This window comes from Fukomys damarensis, unplaced genomic scaffold, assembly GCF_012274545.1.
Source record: "Fukomys damarensis isolate Sample0158 unplaced genomic scaffold, DMR_v1.0_HiC HiC_scaffold_29, whole genome shotgun sequence".
In the NCBI taxonomy this organism is placed as follows: domain Eukaryota; kingdom Metazoa; phylum Chordata; class Mammalia; order Rodentia; family Bathyergidae; genus Fukomys; species Fukomys damarensis.
In genome coordinates, this window is record NW_022900941.1 from 23,466,069 (window position 1) to 23,483,565 (window position 17,497).

At 34.9% G+C, this 17,497-nt stretch overlaps 1 protein-coding gene and 1 long non-coding RNA gene across 3 annotated transcripts in view; one reads left to right on the plus strand and one right to left on the minus strand.

Annotated features, from left to right (window-relative positions):
* LOC104851545 overlaps positions 1 to 7,840 on the plus strand; it is a 46,219-nt gene extending 38,379 nt beyond the window's left edge. The window contains exon 3 of the long non-coding RNA XR_777237.1: positions 7,665 to 7,840. This is a non-coding gene — a long non-coding RNA (uncharacterized LOC104851545). The remainder of the gene's footprint in view (positions 1 to 7,664) is intronic.
* The window catches only part of Lrp1b (LDL receptor related protein 1B), a 1,779,190-nt gene that overhangs the window by 1,272,010 nt on the left and 489,683 nt on the right, over positions 1 to 17,497 (minus strand). The gene's annotated exons all lie outside the window — the stretch shown is intronic.

A 17,497-nucleotide genomic window follows, 5' to 3' on the forward strand; every position in this document is an offset into this window, starting at 1 on the left:
GGGGCTCTCAAATTAAATTAGCATCCTTTTAAAGTAAGTTCTGTCCACAGACAATATGTTCTAGTACGTACAAAATAAGTGCTTTAAGAATTATTACTACAGAGTACATTTAGACTGTCATATCTGTTTGCTCAACTGGGAGATCAAAACAAAACTACAACCCAAGGGCTAAATCTCCAGTGTGGCTTGGTTTGTATATTTCTTGAGATAATACTGAATTTACATTTTTTTAAAATATTCAAGAAACAAGAATGTTGACTGGAGTCTTTTGTGACCTACAGATCCAAACATATTTACTATGTAAGCCATGTATAGAAAATATTGGCTGATATCGAATCCTTTTTGAAAGGTTCTACTTGAATGGAGTCACTGTTACTGCATGCAGAATTTTATATGTCCTGTTTGAATTTCTTCTGTATTCTCAAGTGTGGGGCATCATTAAAGGCCTCACAGTTTGTTAGTTAAGTAGGACCCCCTAAAATTACAGGCCTCAGGCCAGTCCCTTTAAATAGAATAGGCTGAAACAGCTAATCTGACTCTGGCAGCCTAACATGGACCTCTTACATGATCCTGTGGGTTCTGCCACCATAAATATACAGGTTCAGTCCAAGCATATTTTCTGCAGCTGTTTAGTGCTGAGTAAAAAAATACACTTTCCATATGCCAAGGAACACTTTGGAAAGGTCACCTTTGCCACAGACTTAGAAGTGGTATATTTTCTGAGCATTAAACAGGACATATATCTTGCCCTTGCAATCTCAACATTCAATGTCAAAATGTAGTCTGTTATATTTATTTTTCTTTTGCCTTTTTAAAGTTGTTATATCCTTTAGTTGCTTTCATTTTTATAACAATGAAGTCTTTTTTTTATAGTGGTGAAGTGTAAAAGGAAAGGTACTGGGCTCAAATAAATAAACTTCAGGCCTGATATTACTTCATCAAAGGCTACGAATAAATGTCTCTTTGTATAAGTTTGAAGCAATTTATTTCTTACACACATATTCATGTTCGAGAATAAATATTTTTCTCTTTTTAGTTAAGTTAGGTACATGTTGATGCTTTTCCATGAAAAATAGAGGTAGACCATATCATTTATAACTCCATTCAACAGCATCAAAAAACCTAAACAAAAATGGAAAATGAAGTTACAACTAATATTGATGTGTATCACACTGTTATTTATAAGAATCAACACTGAAAATAATTTGTATGACTCAGTGGAGAAAAATGTAAATATATTCAGTATTAATAAAGAACCAAGAGCAGCCAGGGCTGGTGGTACTTGAATGTAACCCCAGCACTCTCGGACCTACAGGCAGGAGAATGGGCAATTTAGAAGAATGAGTGTCAACATTTTATAAAATAAAGTGTCCGGGGTGCAGATCTTTGTGGAGGGCAAGGTACTGCAAAAAAGTGGGGAGAGTTGAGAGAGAAAGACAGAGAGAGAAAATAGAGTGTATAGGGCTGGTTGCTGAGCACATTAAGGAAAAACGTGAGGATGCAGGAAGAGGGCAGCCATTTGGAGGTCAATGAATGTGCGGGCTCAGGAAAAATGAAATCTGATCTGCCAACACTTTCAGCTTTGACTTATATCTAACAGACTAAAAGAAAATACATTTAAGTTGCTTAGGCTCCCTAGTCTGCAGTATTTTGTTATGGCAACCCTAATGCATTATGTAAGGAGTTTATTACAGTATTGTGATTGATCTTGTTACTTAGTTTATGCTTCATTTTTATGCTTTAATACTTATAATTCAATTCCCCTGGGCATTTCTATTTTCCCTTCCTCCTGTTTTCCTTCTTCAAAAAAATTTATTTTGAATCCCTACTGTCTAACTTCACAAACACCTAAGCACTAAGCAGAGCCACTGAGCTAAATCCCTGGCCCAAGCATGATTTGATTAAAAAAAAATTCATCAGAAGTTTAGCTATAGATTACTTTGATAAAAAATAATTATGGACAATTGTTCCTCAATATTTTACAATGCACACGGACAGGTACATACACACATAACCATGCATTAGGACTTCTGTAGAAATATATTGCTAATTTTTTCCACAAGAACAATAGAATAGCTGTTGCATTTGCAGTCTGATGAAAACTATTGTTTTACAAAGTTATAAATAATCAAAGCAGATTATCTCCGGTTACTTTGCAACACATATCTTTAACTTTGCATTAAACTTGAACCTACTAAAAGCAAATTACTGATCAATAGTACATCCTAGTCATATATTACTTCTGGGGATGGTTTTCAATTTTCTGTGGACATCTGTCTTCATCCTACCATACACATATCCTGTGGTTACATGAAGTTGGATCGCACCTAAAACATTTCTCCTCATTTCAGCATATCAACTCAGTTTTTCTGAGGAAACACATTTATCAAGTAGAAATAACTCATTTGAGAAATTCCACTGCCATTGTTTGAAAGATATTTGGAGTATTTTTCTCAAAGAAGCATTTCATAACCTAGGTCACACATGCATGTTCTGAATAAAAATAAACCAAAGAATCCAGTGGTACTTCATGCTAAGTGAACAAATCTTCTCCCTGAGCTTGTATCCAATTTCCTTTCTATGTCTTCAAAATCTGCTATGCTAGGCCAAATATTCTTAGAAGAGTCAGATCACTACAGCCCAGTAATATATAACTTCAAGCATTAACTATGTGAGTGTGCTCACACAAAAAAATATGTTTGAGTCCTCAAACAAAGGCTTGACATAGGCAAAATTGTGAAGTGGATAGTTTTTGGATAGTTTTTGGACAGTCATCCATCAGTTTGATTGTTAATGTCTCATAATCAACTTTATGGGAAAAAAATCTATACTTAATTTGCATATTACTTACATTAAAGATGCATAATACACACAATATGCAACAATAAAATATACAGAAATCTTTAATAAAAATTCTCTATAGAAAATTGATTATCACAAAATTTTTGAGCTGATTTTTGTTGCTCTGTAAACAATCTAAGTAGATAAGTGATTAAGGAGCACAGGTACAAGTGAATTGTTGGCTGATCGTTTTTGTTATGTTACGGAAGTGTAACAGTAGAGATATATTTTAATTTTCAGAATTATTACTGACTTACTGAGTTGAATAGAAGTTTTTTTAATGCTGGAGTAATATTTCTTCAATATTTTTGTACTATTCACAATATAGCAGCTCTAGCCTTGGTGGAGTTTTAAATTTAATCTACATTTTTTATCCATTAAAATCTTGTCAGTAGTGGACAATCAACAAAACAATAAACCGTGCCCTGAGTCACTGTGTTTACCAGTTTTCATGACATGATTCCCATGATGGCCAAATTCATATTGCCACCAAAATGTCACTGACTATCAATTTGGGACAAGATTCACATGTGAGTACTACAGTATTATATAGTGTAAATGCGAGAGGGAAATTTGAGGTGTGATTTATGAAAATAATAGAAATCTATTCCTTGAAATAGTGCATTGCTGCTCTCTAGTAGCAATCAGTAACTTCTCTTTTTATTAGTATAGTATTTTCATAAACTTCCAGAGAACTATAATTTTTTTTTTTTTTTTTTTTTTTTATTGCAAGGCAGGCCACCGAACCGCTGAGCTAAATCCCCAGCCTGACTTTCTGATTTTTTTATTACATTTAATTATTATAGTTCTTTAGGACTGGGGATTTAGCTCAGCGGTTCGGTGGCCTGCCTTGCAAGCACAAGGACCCGAGTTCAATCCCCGGTACCAAAAAAAAACAAAAACAAAAACAAAAAAACCCAGAAAGTCAAGAGTTTTGAGTATCACTTTTGTTTTTTACATAATTTAATAGTAAGTTTTTAAAATGATGGTTTAAAAATTGCCTCTCAAATTTTACAAAATTAAATAGTTGACTCTCATGAATGGTCCAAGACAGCTCCAACAGCGTGCTGTTTGTATCAGGCAATGTTTTCTCCATTAAACCCATTTTTTCTCTCCTGTGATCATTTTCTTCCAGGTACCCACACAACTATGCTCTTCCTTTGCAGCAAACCCTGTAACATTTCTTCTTCCATAATGTTTCTTTCCACCTGCTCTGTCTTTCTACCACCTGATTTTAACTTTGTAACATTAGAAAGAATATTAAAACAACTTACAGTACAATAGCATGTCCAAGACAGCTAGTTATGTCTGATGCAATAGTATTCCAAATAACTGAATCTCTAGGGTGAAACTTTACGTTGTTAATTTGTACATCAGGGGATAGAGGTGTTTCTGGACAGATTATTCAGATTACGTCAAGTAGTTGATAAAGATATTTTTGTAATCAGTATGTCCTAGCCTAGTTAGAATAGCTATAAGCAGCTTTTTCATAATTGTGGAATTACCACTCAAAGGAAATAATTATTAACCTTCTCTGTATTGATATGGTCTAGAAGCTACCATTTCCAGAGTTCCCCTTCTCTGTTCTTTGTGGTTTAGTGGTTATAAACTGTTTCTCTGAGAATGCCACACTCCCTTTGGCCTCCCAAGTATTTGCTCAAATATCTGTCTACCTAGAGTGTCCTTCACACTCTCTGATTGCCTTCCTGCATCCCAGTTTAGCCTGCCCAGTCACTTATCTTCACCACTTTGCTGAATTTCATGAAGGCTGGGAAATCTGCCATTTTCTTTAGCATTAATATTTTTCAAAACTCAGAATGTTGCCTAGTACTTTGTTCGCTCTCAGCAACTACTGTTTAAGTGCAATGTAGATGACACAGAAGAAGAAAAAAGAGAACACTGCGATGTGAATATGCTGGTTATTTATTTCTTCGAGCATCATTTTGAAGTAAGAAGGTACATGTACTGGACTGATTTTGATTGGATGAGCAACTAGTTATCAATAAACTGCTGCAGCAGCCCAGTTTACTGGAATATCACCTCCTACATTCCTGAAAATCCCCAGGAGATGCAAAAAGTTGTTGAAAAAACATGCCTAATTATACAAGCTTGCAAAGAAACATCTCTAGTTGCTAGAATGTAATTGGAAATTTGCCTGCCTTCTTCCTTCAGCTTGAGAAATTCACATATTCCACATACAATTATGACAATAATCTTTTCGCCATGGTTTGCCAGGAATAGAGTAGCTACAAATCCTCTGTAGTAACTGTGAGCCAAATGGGAAAATGAACAAAATCTGGAGAAAACTTCCTGACTTTCCAACCCAATATACTTAATTTGTGGATAAGAAGTTATGACACATTACATCATCTGTCAGAAACACTGCTTGATTTGAGTCCCAGTTCCAGTAATCATAACCAGAAAAGAAAAAAAATATATATATATATATATGATGCTTTTGACCAGAGCAAGTAAAGAAAGGTTAGGTATTCCTTTCAGATTGTTTTCAGGGAACAAATCTAAAATTGAAGCCATTCTTCCCTCCCCTCTGACAGTATTAAAACCTAAGGAAAGAAGAACACAGCATTAAATGCTATTACTCTGTAGCTAGTACAAAAGGAGAGGGATTTGCATTAGTACAAGTGCTAAGAGTTGAGCTTCAGGCAAGGAAAGATCATTATTTATAACAAGCTGATCTGCTTCTATATGATTAACGGAAGAACAGTGAATTAATGTTGTTATCTTAATATTGTTTAAATGGCCTCTAGAAGTGATGTGGAGCGGTGCCAGGTGGAATGGTTAACACAAAATAAATGTCAATCCAGGAGAGATTTCTGGGAAGCGTTTTCACCCGCAGTAGAATTTGCTTAATTAATGGCCTAAAAATGATAAGCTCTGATAAGCCTCTGGTGTATAGTCTTATTTTATTTGGGGAAACGGGACACAGCCCTATTTAATGGCATTTTCTTCAGAGACTGGTAGAACTGGTAAGCTTCGGGATAATTATCAGCCATTTTAATGATTTCTTCTTTTGAAAATGTAGTTCATGCCCTAGGTTATCTGGGGAAATGGATGAGGAATATATGAAACTAGAATGGTAGTGTTTCATTATCTGTAACTTTAACTGTCTGTTTGAATAGGATGTTAGATTCTTAAGGCACAAACAACAAGATTTTCAGTATCTTTAAAATAAGGCTTCAGTAAATGACTACTTGAGAGTTCTGCATCCATAACAGGAAAACTTAGTGCTGCAGTGGGCTTAAAAATGGGACTTTGCTACTAATTATTTTGAGACTTGGAATCACCTCTATCAAGTGGGATAAGTAGGAGCTCACATTTCAGTGATCTGGTTCCAGTTTTCAGAGAAAGCTTTGGGTATGAGAAACCCTTATTTGTTTTTTAGGGGATAGTTTCATTCTGTCTTAAAAATCAACTACATGCGGTAAATTTGTAGATGCAGGGCAAACTGAAGGTAGAGATGTATACATAAGAAATATTTGAGATTTAAACTCAGGAAAATTGTATTCTGACCCAAACGTCAGCATTTGGGATATCTATAAATGAGTTGGGGATGTCTCTACCCAAATATTCCCTGAAGTTTACAGTGTAGGGCAGAGAAGACACTGATCCCTTCCTGCCCATCTAAAGGGTAATGGCCTGTAACAAGACAGGGTAACAAAACTATAACAGATTTACTTGACCAGAGCTTTCTATGACACTGAAGGCAAAGACAGGATGAACTGTTTTTTCTATGCTTAGGTTCAGTAAAACACTGATAACAGTGAGGAAATGACTTCATAACAAAGGTGTGACCTAATACAACTGGCAAGAATAGGGCAGCCTAGCAAGTCCTGACTATTCAAATTTTTCTTTGCTCTCCAGTTGTAGCATTTCTACTTCCTGAGTATGGGGCAGGTGCCCTCTGGAATTGGGTCTGCAGTTCTTTATGGCCAAGTGTCAAACAGAAAACTAGCTCTTGACAAAAGAAGTTCTAGTTTCTGACCCACCTTGGAGAAGATGAATTCTAGTTTCTATGGCTTCTCTATGGGAAAAATGTGTACATACAGGAAAAGAGAAGAAAGTCCAAGAGAAACTTTACTGCTGAAGACTTCACTTTGAAGTGTTATTTTGAGACCTAACTACTATAGTATGGGATATGTGAAAGAGTCTCACATTTTTCTAACAGATCTTTTTACATACTATGTTATATTTTGATCTTGTGTGTCCCCAAAAGGTCCACATGTTTAAGGCTTGGTCCCTAGGAGGCGCTATCGGGAGGTGGTAGAACCTTTAAAAGCTGATCCCTGAGTACATTTTCAGGCCATTGGCCAGGGTCTCTGCCAGGGACTGTGGAATACCGACTCTTTCCTCTTCCATTGTCTTTCCTCTGTGACTTGCTAGTAGATGAGCAACTTTGCTTACTCACTCCCTGTCACCATGATGTGCCACCTTGCAACAGGCCCCGAAACAGCAAGGCCAACTGATTATGGACCATGGTCTCCAAAACAACTAAATCTTTCTCTTTATAAATTGATTACCTCAAGTATTTGTTAGCGTGGCAGAAAGTTTACTAACAGTTAAATTAGTGGGTAAACAATGGACGGCCATGGGTCATGCCCAGTAAAATCCCCTTCATTTTACTCTGTTGTACTTAAGCAGCAGTAGGGAGATTGGAAAGTCTCTGCACCTCAATAAGGGTTTTTACTTTTTACGAAATTGTTATTGCCTTTATGCTTATGTCCTAGGCTTTGATGCCAACTGCTTGCTAACTTTTTTAACTTTTTTGATTTCCTTCCCACCAGTATATCTTCTTTTCTCTCTAGGAAGACTACTCTACAGGAAGATTATTCAATATGTATTTTGAATCCTGCAGTCATTGATAACACAGCAATTGTTAGAAAGTGACCATGAAATGACCTGGAAATGGTATTACGGTTGAAGAAAAAGAAATCCTTTAATAATCCTGTAATGTCTCCTAATGATCCTATATTTTCACATCGCCACATGTACTTTCATATTTTTATTGCTTGCTTATTAAATTTTTAATTATTAATTTCATTGGGTTTGAGAAATAGATTTTGGAATTTCTAGTTCCCTGTTGCGGTAGTTCTATTGCAAAGTATGTCTCTATTCTTAGTGACCACTTATCAATAATAAGAAATCAATTTGGAAATTCTACAAGAGAGTCAATTCAGTTTCCAATTTGGTTAACCTTTTTAAATGTGTACCCAAACATAAAGTTTATGCTTTTCTTGCATTATCTCACCAAGAATTGTCCAAGAAATAGAAGAACATCAAAGAAAGTATTAAGGTTAAGAGAGTCATACATGAAAAGTGATAAATTTACTTTATTGCAGGAATTTTCAGAATCCTTATGTGTCTATGAACACTGTAAAGCACACAGAGAGAATACAGATGCTACATAAAATAAAACTTCTTGATTACAGGACAGTTTTCTCATATAGTTTCTTGTCAGGCCAGCACTTCACAGAATTCACTTTGGGGAACTGAACTTCACTGCAAGATGTCTAGTAAAACTGAACATAACCAGGCTGTACTGAACAGCAGGAAAGATATTCTGTATACACTCACCCCTTCTAAGACACCACAGGATTGTTAAACTTACACATGTGATAAGTTGAACTATGTTCCCTACAAAGACGTGTTGAAGTCATAACTCTGATAACTGTGACCTTATGTGTAAATATGATCTTTTCAGATGTCATGAGCAAGTGATTCCAATGTGACTCTGCCCTTAGAAGAAGAGAGAACATTTGGACTGACACAAGGGGAATACAATACAGGGCTATTTAGGCAGAAAGCCATCTGCAGACAAAAGCATCAACTAGAGTGATATATCTACAAACCACGGGATGTTAAAGAGTCTGTATTCTTTTAAGGCTAGTAGACAAGAATGGAACATTCTCCCACACAGCCCTTGGAAGGAATCAACTTGGTTCACAACCTGATTTCAGACCCAGCAGGTAAACTGCGAAAAAATAAATTCCTGTTTGAAGCCACACAATTTCTCATTTTTATATGGTGATCCTAGCAAACTTTGGATTTAGGTAATAGGTAGAAACTATAAGAGTTTTGAGGCACTTAATAGAAAGAGCTTGGATCATCCTAAAGAGACTTCTGGTAGAAATAGGCACTTTAGCTGGGGATTTAGCTCAGTGGTCCGCAGCCTGCCTTGCAAGATCAAGGTCCCAAGTTCGATCCCTCGGGGGTGGGGGGCGGAAGGCACTTTGAAGGCCATTTTTGAATTCTCAGATGGAAAAGAGGAACAATATCATTGGAAACTGAAGAAAAGATAATCCTACTTGTGAAGCAGCAAGAATTTGTGTGAATTCTACTGAGGGGAAAAAACTAAAACTTGTCAGTGATGAACTTAGATATCACACAGAGCTATTACTATGCAAAATGTAGAAAATACAGCCTGGTTACCATTGTTGCTTTTAGTATAAATGAGACAAGAGATGTATTAAAGAAGGTATTCTGCCTGGAGACTGTCATGTGGTCAAATAATCAGGTTTATCACAGATCATATCCATTTCCCATTACCACAATGTAACCTCACAAGGACAGTGATCCTAGGCTGTTCTGTTCATTTACTGGTATTTCTTAAATGCCCAGATACTCAAAGATGTTCTGCAACTGTTGAAACAATGGATGAAACTAATGTGTGAGGCTCAAATTATTAAATTTTGTCCACCAATTGGCATGCTGATTTTTTCTGATTAATTTACAGAAACATATATTTATTTAGTTATTGCCCCTACAAATAAAAATAATTTACATGAACTCAATGATAACTGTTTTTATAACAGATACAGACAGACATAAAACAAGAAGCTGAAATTAATCACCTAATAATGAGACTTAAAATAGGGACTTTTCTTTGAAGGAAAACCATTAAGTAGTTTGAGAAATAAGAAAGCATATTGAGATGCAAATTCAAGCCCACATATGAAATTGATTCTCAAGTAAGGTCTTAGCATTTTATTCCTAGAATGAGATTTGGTAACAGCTGGGTTGACTTTAATAGCATAAATCCTATAAACACTAATAGCAAACAAAATATCCAAGCTTCCACACACTATATTAAAGTAATAAAAAATGATGGCTGTCTTTATTCTTAAGTTAATTAAACTGTCACCTAAATCCTTATTGTTTTGAAAATGCCACATAAAATGATATGGACTGTATATGAGCAGTTCAATATGTTAAGCAATGAGAACAATAACCAAATTGACTTTTTCACCCTCATTCCCTTCTTGGAAGGTTTTCCAAATGACATATTTACTCTTTCACGAATAGCTGAAACTCTAGAATCAATCCACTGCAAATTTTGTGTTCTTGACTGTTATATTTGTGTATATCCCATTTTCTTAGAGCTATCTTTAAATTAGTCATGGAAAGGAAAGATTCTGTAGAACTCAAAAGAATAAAACTTGTTATATATTTAATTCACATAAAAATGCCTATTTCATCTGGGTGTGGTAACACATGTCTGTAATCCCTGCACTCTGGGAGGCTGCGGCAGGACTGCAATTTCAGTGCAACACAGGCAGTTTAGTAACACAGTGAAACACTCTCTTATCTATTTTCTCTCACTCTATTTTTCTTCCTTACTCACTACCTTATGTATGAACTATCTAGTAAAAGCTCTTGAATTGTCACTTTAGAATTTGCTGCCTTCTTTTTTCCTAGTCTTTGTCACTTCCGAATTTCAAAGGGAATTTCTTTCCCCAGTTCTTTGCTTAGACAATCAGCCTCATTCTTCAAATTCTTGCACAAAAATTGATATGCCTCCCCCAGCTCCTGAAGGTAGTGCTATTAAGTTCCTCCTTTTCTTCTATTTTATTTTAGCACTTGGTTTACATCTCTAGGGGGCTGTCTTCTCCATTCGATTATGCATTCTTCAAGGCAAGAACTGTGTCATTTTTATACAACTCTCTCTACTGCTTTGAACAGAATTTGACATAACTGAGGTCTTCAATAAGTATATAACAAACAGAAGAAGATTGGGGAGCAAACAAGATCAACACTGTTGCTACCTGTGCTATTGCTGCTCTCTATCGAATCATAATGGAAAATAAACAGACAGATTCACATGACTACTCTTATTCTCCCCTATATAATTTCAAAGGTCTAATGTAATGGTGAGGCATCATTTGGAGGGGCCACAGGATAGGATTGGACTTGTTAGCTTTTGAAATAATTTTTAGAATCAATATGGTTGTTTTATTTCTATACAAGTTTATCAGGATTTCTCAGTTATTAACATTTTCCTCTGTAAGCCTTTTCTTCGTTTTCTCTCATAAGGTAATGGTAAGAGAAGATGAGTTTTCTTCTTCAGATAACACAAGAGGAGTTATCCTATAATAAGTGTGCAAATAAATTATACAATAGTAGTGGATTAACAAGATAGGAAAAGCAGAAAAAAATATAGCCTTTGCAAAAAATAAACACTTTTTTATCTTTTGCCATTTTTATTTGACTTTCTAATGTAAAATTTTAAACAAAAATGTTCTAGTATAAAAACTTCTATGTATCACATAGTTAGCTTTAACAGTCATCAGTGTTTTGTCCTATCTTAATTTTTTAATATAAGCAAAAGAAAAGTAAAAACAAACAGGTTTAAAAGGTACAATTAATAGCTTTATAGGGTGTCTGAGGTATTTTTCAAGAAAAATATGCTATAGACATATATTAAAGCAAGAAATACCATTGGTCCATTGAATTGAGAAGCAGAAGAGACAAAGCTTACAAAAGGCTTAAGGAGTACTGCTGTGTCTTTGCCTTGTTCAGTGACCCAGGGTGCATGGACCCCAGGGCATGCTATTGTTTTGAGTCTTGCAGAATGCAGAGAAAGGACTTGTCCTTAAATTGGAAATGACTGTGCCTTCTGGTTACAGCCTTCCACAAATTAGAGGTTACAATAATTATAACAAGAGGCATCTGAGTCCTAGTTCCTTCCCCAGATTCCTCTTAAAGTGAGATATTCTCTCTGCCTTGAATTCATTAAAATCTATTAATTTCAACATAAAAAGTATTTAATGCCTTTTATGTGTAAGACAAAGTAAACCATTTTTGTTACTCACTCTTAGCTCTACTTATTAAACATGTACTGAGCTCCTCCTATATTTTTCTGAACATAGGCAAAATTTTAAGTGACCAAAACTAAACTAGAAATAAGAACTAAATGCCATGAGAACATTTACAAAACTAAATCGATTTTTGCGTGACTACATGAAGTCTCTCCCTTTAGAGAGTAAGACAGAAAGCTAATACCATTGTCTAACAATAACAAGCCATGGGACTAGCACTGGAAGTGGAAAGGATTTGGCACTAGTATGCTGTGGTGTGCTGAGCTTACCTGACACTTCGGTGAACACTACTTTCGGAATGCTTGGACCTAGGGGCCAAGGTAATTTGTCTGCAACCCATCTTATAGGATCACTGGAGGCAGTTGAATTGGAGTCCATCTAGAGGGTTAGCTAAGCTAATTGCATTAATAATGTTTTTATCTTAGAATGTGAATTAAGTGTTACATTGGTAGCAAGACAGAAACTTGTAGAGTTCAACTGAGTTGCACTGAATACTTATGGGGAATATATAAGGATTTTATCTGTTATGGTTTCTTACAGCTGTCTTGTATCCAGATTACTCTGCTAGGCCCCTACTGATTACTAATGAGGAAGTTGTTCCTAATCTGTGTAATTTCTGTTTACTTAAAATATTTTTTCTATCCCAGTTTGCTTTTCTTTAATTTTTTAGGGTATTGTTTTTCCTTACAAGAAAAGAACCTGGTCTTGCACAGACACTACTTGGTCAATTTATTCCTTGCCTTGTTCTCTTACTCATTTTCATATTGGTTTCACACAGTAGCCTGTGAACCCTTCAATAACTAGAAGGGCTAATCAGTGTTTTATTCTCATATCCAGTTTAGGGTTTGGGGTTATTGATCTTAATAAGTGGCTATTAAAATAATGGATGAATAATGCATTTGAAAACATTAGGAAGATAGGAGCTAAGGGAAATACTTGATTGAGTGAAGAAAAGAAAAGCTAAAATGAATCTGCAATTAAATTAATTTGCATTATAATATATTTGATTAGTTTCACTTAAATATGTTTTAGAAAATTATGTTTTTTAAAAAGTATAATACTTAACCATATATTAAAAATAAGCTATTAAGAACCTAAGAAAATTTGTAAATCAATGAATTCAAATTATTTAGAGTTTAGTTCAACAAAAGTACCAAAACAGCAATTTCTCTCCATAAATAGAAGAAAAGATTAGAGGGTAAATGCTTGGATTTTGGGGGGACATCAGAGTAAACTAGCAGAACACAGAAAAAGAGCTTTTATTTCCAGGGGAAGTATTTGTCCTCTTAGCGTACAAGATGAGAACAAATGTCCATTCACTCTAAAACTATCTTATTAACAAATTAAAAGAGCTAATGTTAATGATTGCCTACAATAATTATAACATGCCATTTATAACTGGCTATATTTTTAAACTTGATGTATTTGTATATCCACCCAAGGCTATAGCAAAGAGTAGCAAAAGAGCAATGTGTGACCTATACCTTCCTTCTCTACAAACCGCCTTTTAAACTACTGGGATATAACACTGGTTAGTCTAACAATCCGTCTGATAAAGACATGAATTTCTTCATCTCTCAGACAACGATCATTTTAATTTCTCCACACAATAACACAAATACGAATGTCCTGTAGCAGAAGCAGTGAAGATTTTTTCTTCCCTCAGAAGTTAATTCAGATATATTAGCTTTAGAAACAAATGATACATTATATCTTACTTTTTCTTTTGTTGTTTTGAGACAGGGTCTCGCTATGTGTTTCAGCTTGACATCAAAATCACTACATAGTTTAAGCTGGCCTCAAACTCAAAGCGATCCTCCAGCCTCAGCCTTAGGAGTGCTTGGATTACAAGGAATGCACCCCTACACCTGGCTTACATCACTTTTCTCCTGTGTTCAACTCTTGGGCCATGTATTTCTAGGAGAAAAAACAGCCAGATAATAGCACAGTGCTTTTTATTTACATCAGGAATTATATTTGAACAAATAAAAAATAAAATGGTAGGATTTTCTCTGTAGTCAATAAATGTTGAACACAATTTCTTATGCTTTTTACATTCAAAGATATATGTAAAATTATTTATAATAATCCATGTTCATTAGTACTCATAATAATGCCACTAAATCAATGTAATGCTTTAAAGTTCTTTCTCAGTTGGTAAATATTTATTTATTTATTTATTTATTTTTTGGTACCGGGGATTGAACTCGGCAGGCCACTGAAGTGCTGAGCTAAATCCCCGGCCCAGTAAATATTTTTTTATGTTGAGTACATATTTTATTGAAATAAAAAATCAAATATTAGAAAAATAAACTCAATGTAACATTGAATGTGCCATGACTGTCAAACCTCAGGCTTTTTCTCCAATGATAGTCCCCACACCTACAAGAGAGCATTTTTGGGGAAATGGAAATGACAGAAAAGAGATTTCCTTTATTCTTGCAATTTAATTCTTTTAAAAATTTCCTCTGACTCTCAAAACATGGAGGTACAAAGAGATAATACAGTATTATTTATTCAACTAAGTAGCCTAATCATACATGTTTTATGCATTACAATTTTTAATAATTTGTTTTCCTTTTTTTCCCCTCATTGAGTTTATTGGTACATTTTAGGTATTCAGTACAGTTACATTCATCATTGGGATCTTGTACCTCTACATGACAGGTCTTGGTTCTCATTTTTACCCCTTGTCTCTGGCCTCCCTTCACTCCTCCTCCTCTCCCCTTTTACAAACACTTCATTTTCATTTTCTCATATTTTTTCTTTTTCCTTATTAGCTTTCCCCTACCCTTCCCACTTTCCCCACACCTTTAGCCCCTTTCTTCCTATTTCACATTGTCAATTATATCATTAGGATCTTATGTACTATTATAATTTTTCACACCAGAGAAACTCTTCGGTATTTACACATGTGTGACTTATTTATTTCACTTAGGAGTATATCCTCAATATGTGTCCATTTTCCTATGAATGACTCTAATTTCTCATTCTTTATGGCTGAGTAGTATTCCATTTTATAGAAAAACCACATCTTCTTTATCCAGTCTCCAACTGATGGGCAAATGGACTGTTTCCAAGTTTTAGCTATTACAAACGGTGCTGCTATAAGCATAGGTCTGCATATATCTCTAGGATATGATTCTTTTAATTCTTTTGGAAAGATACCGAGCAGAGGGATGGCTGGGTCAAATGGAACCTCTAGTCCCAGCTCTTTGAGGTATCTCCATATTGATTTCCATAGTGGTTGCACCAGTCTACACTCGCACCAACAATGGAGAAGGGTTCCTTTCTCCCCGGTGCTGCTATAAGCATAGGTCTGCATATATCTCTAGGATATGATTCTTTTAATTCTTTTGGAAAGATACCGAGCAGAGGGATGGCTGGGTCAAATGGAACCTCTAGTCCCAGCTCTTTGAGGTATCTCCATATTGATTTCCATAGTGGTTGCACCAGTCTACACTCGCACCAACAATGGAGAAGGGTTCCTTTCTCCCCACAACCCCACCAACATTTGTTATTGGTTGATTTCTTGATAGCAGCCATTCTTTGTGGGGTGAGGTGAAATCTCAGTGTTGTTTTCATCTGCATCTCTCGAATGACCAGTTATGTGGAACATTTTTTCATATATTTGCTTGCTGCTTTTACTTCTTTGTCTGAGAAATGTCTGTTCATTTCAGATGTCCATTTTTGAATCGGGTCTTTATATTTCAGGGGGCTGATTGTTTTGCATTCTTTATATATTCTAGATAATAGTCCTTTGTCCGAGGAGCAGTTGGTACAAATTTTTTCCCACAGTGTAGCTTGTCTCTTCAAAAGTAAATAGATTTTAAATAAAAGAGGGAAATATTTATGAATTTTAAATCACCTTATTTCTGATTATAAAATTAATGTAAATAATGGCTAAATCTGACCATTTCTCATTGCATTTGCGATAAATGACTTGAACAGACAAAAAGTACCAAAGCAGTTAAATTAAAATTAAATATACAGATGAGTTAAGGAGAAATTTCATTATCAGTGTGATGAAAGGCTTGTTCCATGAAGTCAATTTCCAGATTGATGATCTCATGACATATTTCCTCAATGTATAATTGAAATTAAAATAATTACATTACTGCTTTAGCACGTGGACATTAAGGATATTTTGGAAAATAATACATTAAAATTTTGCTGACTTGAAATTTTATGTATACTCAGAATCCTTTATTGGGGAAAGGCAGCAAATAGAATACTTCTTTTCATAACTTTGTTAGAGATATTCCCCTGTTGACTTGATGTAAAATAAAAAAATAAGGGCAATATTTAGGGCAGTAGAAAAAGAAAAAAGAAGGAGAAATAGATCTATCAAAATCATTGAAGTAGTAGTTATCATTTTCATTTCATGGAAGGAGTTTTAACCAATAAATTGATAATTTCCAGTATTTATTATAAATGTAAGAGAAAAAATTACAAATTTAAAAAAATTCTATATGTTTAAATTACTCACCTATGAACATCCCAGCATGGATCTGATTTTTAAATCTTTTAATAGACCTCAGAATGGTACATTTTTTAAAGGAGTGGAATAAACATTAAATGGATTCTTTTTGATGTATGTGACTTTTATGTCAATTACTGTACTTAACTGCCTCATTAGAACTCCCTCCTCAGCAGGTAGTATGATGTTCTGGTATACATCTTTCAATATATCTACTTAGAACATGCCCTGTGAACCTCAACTTCTTGCTATCTCATCAGTAATGTTATTCACATTACAAATGACTGCATTAACTATTCCCTATTCCAGGACTATGTAAGAATCCATTTTTATGGACGCACTGTGTATCTGCACAATGTCTTTGGAAAGAAAAAGGAAGAGTTCATTGTCTCTGCTAATAATGTCAGCCAAACAATGAAAAGGATTGCTAGTAGTTATCCTGTGTTGTGTTGTTATCATGACATTGTGATCATCTGAAGTTCTCTAGGTAACTATCCTGCTGCTCATTCCAAATTTGTCAGGTTATTTGCCATATGATCTGACCTTAATGTCTACAATGAAGTGCTGAGCTATGAGTGTTCTGATTTTTAGATGCTTAGCCACTCCCATACACACCTTAAAATAACAAGGTCAATCACACAAAATAAAAATGGCAGAGTTTCAGGTCAAATGATGCTGATTATCAGCGTAACAAATATAGTTCAGGATGACATTAATTTGTCCTTGAAGACTATGGCAAGTCCAACTGGAGTTGGCTAAGGTACTCAAAAAAGCAAGTAGGAATGAAAGTACCCATTTTCCCTAGAGATACTCTGCCAAACATTTAAGAAGGTGCATTTCCAAATCTATTCTTAAGTTATGATCATTTAAGTTTTTAAAGTTTCAGGAAAACATTGATGTTGATTAACATTGCCCATGTCCAAATAAATTCTGAATTAATCGAACAGCCACATTCTTCCCATTTTTATCAAATATATTGCACAGTTGATATGAGTCAGTTGTAAAGATTAAATATCAATAATTACTTGTGTTTTCTGGTACTGGGGATCGAACTTGGGCCCTT